This window comes from Dama dama, chromosome 9 (assembly GCF_033118175.1).
Source record: "Dama dama isolate Ldn47 chromosome 9, ASM3311817v1, whole genome shotgun sequence".
NCBI classification, from domain to species: Eukaryota; Metazoa; Chordata; class Mammalia; order Artiodactyla; family Cervidae; genus Dama; species Dama dama.
In genome coordinates, this window is record NC_083689.1 from 21,349,066 (window position 1) to 21,354,298 (window position 5,233).

At 44.3% G+C, this 5,233-nt stretch overlaps 1 pseudogene; it reads right to left on the reverse strand.

Annotated features, from left to right (window-relative positions):
- Window positions 1-316: 316 nt before the first annotated feature.
- On the reverse strand, window positions 317-5,010 carry LOC133062781 (C-terminal-binding protein 2-like; annotated as a pseudogene).
- Between the last annotated feature and the right edge of the window lie 223 nt (window positions 5,011-5,233).

Sequence of the window (5,233 nt, forward strand, 5' to 3'; positions counted from 1 at the left end):
CTTTCTCCAGATATATGCCCAGGAGTGGAATTGCAGGATTGTATGGTAGCTGTATTGTAGGCTTTTTAAAGAACCTCCATCTGTTCTTCACAGTGGCTGTACCAATTTACATTCCCACCAAACAGTGTAGGAGGGTTTCCTTTTCTCCATACCCTCTCCAGCATTTATTCTTCATGGCTTTTTTGATGATGGACATTCTAACCAGTGGGAAGTGATACCTCATGGTAGTTTTCACTTGCATTCCTCTAATAATTAGTGATGCTGAGCATCTTTTCATGTGCTTTTTGGGCTATCTGTGTGTCTTCTTTGGAAAAGTTCATCTATTTTTCACCTGGTCCCAGGTGTATCTAAAGGATTCGTCACTCTCTGCTATCACCTGTAGGGGGTGTTCTGGATCATCCCTGTGTTTTGCGGGTTTGTTGGGAGAGGGAGCTTGAGGAGGCTGTGCCACTGTGGAGAGGTTGTGGGTTACCAGTATGCCTCCAAAAGCTGGTCCCTCCCTTGGCTGCAGGAAATCATCCTGGAGCCCTGCCCATGATGCCTTGTGGGCATCTGCAGTGGCAGCGCTTCACTCTGGATGAATTTCTTGCTGCTCTATATGGACCAGGTGCTGTTGTGACCAAGAACTCCTTCTTCACACAGTTTCTTAAGCCTTCTGGGATGCAACTTGTGATTGCCAGGTAGGTCTCTGCTCACTCGACCATGCCATGGGAGGTGTACAAATGAGAGATCTTTCAAGGACCCTGAGCGAAGCTGTAAGGCTCCGATCAGTGCACTCCCAAGGGCCACCCCTCTATCCTGCCTTCCTTGAGGTCTAGAGCTAAGGATTTCTCATCCACCAGTCCCTCAAGTGTCTCATTCACTAGGGATGCTCCATACCTCATCTGCTCTCTCTTTTTTTTTAAAAAAAACACCTCAAATTTTACTCATGGTACAGAAGTATTTCATAAGCGCCGTGTTGGTAGAGAAAAACACACAGCCTACAGCTCATCCTTTAAAACCAGAACAGCCAAGTAAAAAGTCAGTATTTTTTTTTTACTGAAAGTCAGTATTATTTTTACTTGAAAAATTAAAACACAAACAGAAAAAAAAAATTAAGGTACACATTGGGAACGGAACTACTATGGTTTTTGTTTCTAGGGATGTGACATCCATGCTTTCTGCTCAGTGATGTTCTACCAAACGTTGTGCTAAACCAGTGTAGGAAACCCAAGCAAACAGACGACCAGTGAGGCTGTCTGCTGTCTCCTACTGGTGCTGAGGGCGACCAGTGGAACACTATCAGGATGAAGTTATTTTGACAGAAAGAAGGGAGTGCAGAGGGCTTCCCTAGTGGACCATTGGTTAAGTATCCTCCTTGCAATGCAAGGGACACTGGTTCAATCCCTGGCCTGGGAGGATTCCACATGCCATGCAACAACTGAACCTGTGCACCACAACTACACAGCCTCCACTCTGGAGCCCACGAGCTGCAACCACTGGAGCCCACAGGCATAGAGTCTGTGCTCTGCAACAAGAGAAGCCACCACAATGAAAAGCCATTGCCACGCAAGGAAGAGCAGCCCCCGCGCGCTGCAACTAGAGGAAGCCCGAGTGCAGCAACAAAGGCCCAGTGCAGCCAAAAAATAAATTAAATAAGTAGATACAATCTTTTTTTTTTTTTAAAGAGAAGGAAGTACAGAGCCCTTAGCGCAACAGAAAACCTAAAGAGCTGATTTACACAGAAAGCGTTTTAAGCAAACTTGTGCAAACACCAAGGTGCTTGACGAAAAGAATGCCTTTTAGTCTACTTCCACCATGCATTCATTAGTGTCAGTAAAATAGGACCACCTGCTTTATTTTTTTGTTGTTGTTATTTAATTCTTTCTTTCTTTTTTTTTTTTTACTTTACAAGATTGTATTGGTTTTGCCATACATTGACATGAACCAGCCATGGGTGTACATGTGTTCCCCATCCTGGACCCCCTCCCACCTCCCTCCCCATCCCATCCCTCTGGGTCATCCCAGTGCACCAGCCCCAAGCACCCTGTATCATGCATCAAACCTGGACTGGCGATTCATTTCACATATGATAATTTACATGTTTCAATGCCATTCTCCCATATCATCCCACCCTCACCCTCTCCCACAGAGTCCAAAAGACACCTGCTTTATAGTAAAGTCATTGACGAGGTGGTGGTTATGTCCGTGGAGATTATAGTGGAAGGAGACAACAAGAAGACCGCTCTGATAACAGTAAGTCCTGAGGGGCATAGACCATCTGCAGGCCCAGGGACTGCTCAATCCTGTCCTGCAAGTAAGGGTCATAAAATATGATGCTGAGGGATTTCCCTCAGGGTCCAGTGGTTAAGGCTCTGAGCTCCCAATGCAGGTGGACTGGGGGCAGATCCCTGGTCAGGGAATTAGATCCCACATACGGCAACTAAGATCAAAGAATGCAGGGGATGCGGGCTGCTTCCCCAGATCAGCTTGATGTTGTGTATTGATGTGCCCGAATTTGGCAATAAGGAGATCATAATCTGAGCCACAATCAACTCCCAGTCTTGTTTTTCCTGACTGTATAGAGCTTCTCCATCTTTGGCTGCAAAGAATATAATCAATCTGATTTCAGTGTTGACCATCTGGTGATGTCCATGTGTAGAGTCTTCTCCTGTGTTGTTGGAAGTGGGTGTTTGCTATGACCAGTGCGTTCTCTTGGCAAAACTCTATTAGCCTTTGCCCTGCTTCATTCCGTACTCCAAGGCCAAATTTGCCTGTTACTCCAGGTGTTTCTTGACTTCCTACTTTTGCATTCCAGTCCCTCCTTATTGCCAAATTCAGACTAAAATTAAAGAAAGTAGGGAAAACCAGTAGATCATTCAGGTATGACCTAAATCAAATCCCTCATGATTATACAGTGGAAGTGAGAAATAGATTTAAGGAACTAGATCTGATAGACAGAGTGCCTGATGAACTACGGATGGAGGTTCATGACATTGTACAGGAGACAGGGATCAAGACCATCCCCATGGAAAAGAAATGCAAAAAAGCAAAATGGCTGTCTGAGGAGGCCTTACAAATAGCTGTGAAAAGAAAAGAAGTGAAAAACAAAGGAGAAAAGGAAAGATATTCCCATTTGAATGCAGAGTTCCAAAGAATAGCAAGGAGAGATAAGAAAGCCTTCCTCAGTGATCAATGCAAAGAAATAGAGGAGAATAACAGAATGGGAAAGACTAGAGATCTCTTCAAGAAAATTAGAGATACCAAGGGAACATTTCATGCAAAGATGGGCTCGATAAAGGACAGAAATGGGATGGACCTAACAGAAGCAGAAGATATTAAGAAGAGGAGGCAAGAATACACAGAAGAACTGTACAAAAAAGATCTTCATGACCCAGATAATCACAATGGTGTGATCACTCACCTTAAGCCAGGCATCCTGGAATGTGAAGTCAAGTGGGCCTTAGAAAGCATCACTATGAACAAAGTTAGTGGAGGTGATGGAATTCCAGTGGAGCTATTTCAAATCCTGAAAGGTGATGCTGTGAAAGTGCTGCAGTTTTGGAAAACTCTGCAGTGGCCATAAGACTGGAAAAGGTCAGGTTTCATTCCAATCCCAAAGAATGCTCAAACTACCACACAATTGCACTCATCTCACACACTAGTAAAGTAATGCTCAAAATTCTCCAAGCCAGGCTTCAGCAATACATGAACCGTGAACTTCCAGATGTTCAAGCTGGTTTTAGAAAAGGCAGAGGAACCAGAGATCAAATTGCCAACATCTGCTGGATCATCGAAAAAGCAAGAGAGTTCCAGAAAAACATCTATTTCTGCTTTATTGACTATGACAAAGCCTTTGACTGTGTGGATCACAATAAACTGTGGAAAATTCTGAAAGAGATGGGAATACCAGACCACCTGACCTGCTTCTTGAGAAACCTGTATGCAGGTCAGGAAGCAACAGTTAGAACTGGACATGGAACAACAGACTGGTTCCAAATAGGAAAAGGAGTATGTCAAGTCTGTATATTGTCACCCTGCTTATTTAACTTATATGCAGAGTACATCATGAGAAATGCTGGGCTGGAAGAAGCACAAGCTGGAATCAAGATTGCCAGGAGAAATATCAATAACCTCAGATATGCAGATGACACCATTCTTACAGCAGAGAGTGAAGAGGAACTAAAAAGCCTCTTGATGAAAGTGAAAGAGGAGAGTGAAAAAGTTGGCTTAAAGCTCAACATTCAGAAAACTAAGATCATGGCATCTGGTCCCATCACTTCATGGCAAATAGACGGGGAAACAGTGTCAGACTTTATTTTTTGGGGCTCCAAAATCACTGTTGATGGTGATTGCAGCCATGAAATTAAAAGATGCTTACTCCTTGGAAGGAAAGTTATGACCAACCTAGATAGCATATTAAAAAGCAGAGACATTACTTTGCCAACAAAGGTCCGTCTAGTCAAGGCTATGGTTTTTCCAGTGGTCATGTATGGATGTGAGAGTTGGACTGTGAAGAAAGCTGAGCACTGAAAAATTGATGCTTTTGAACTGTGGTGTTGGAGAAGACTCTTGAGAGTACCTTGGACTGCAAGGAGATCCAACCGGTCCATTCTAAAGGAGATCAGTCCTTGGTGTTCATTGGAAGGACTAATGCTAAAGCTGAAACTCCCAATACTATGGCCACCTCATGCGAAGAGTTGACTCATTGGAAAAGACCCTGATGCTGGGAGGGATTGGGGGCGGGAGGAGAACGGGATGACAGAGGATGAGATGGTTGGATGGCATTATTGACTCAATGGACATGAGTTTGGGTGAACTGTGGGAGTTGGTGATGGACAGGGAGGCCTGGCGTGCTGCGATTCATGGGGCTGCAAACAGTCGGACACGACTGAGCAACTGAACTGAACTGAACTGAATGGTGTGCCTTCAGCAGCTTGCCCTGTATCCTTGATGCCTATCTGGAGGGTCACTCTCAAGGGCCTTGAACTTCTTGAGGTCCTCCCCGATGAGGGTGATGATGTGATACATCATGGCACCATGGAGGATCTTAGTTCTCTGACCAGGGATTGAACCCATGCCCTTGGCAGTGAAAGCATGGAGTCCTAACCACTGCACCACCAGAAGTCCCCTTAATGTCTATTCTTACTTCAGGGAAAAGCCCTTCTATAAAGGGCTATACAGTAAATATTTTAGTCTTTGAGGACCGAGAGATAAAATTAAGGCTATTTAGAAGGTATTCATAAAATGAAGG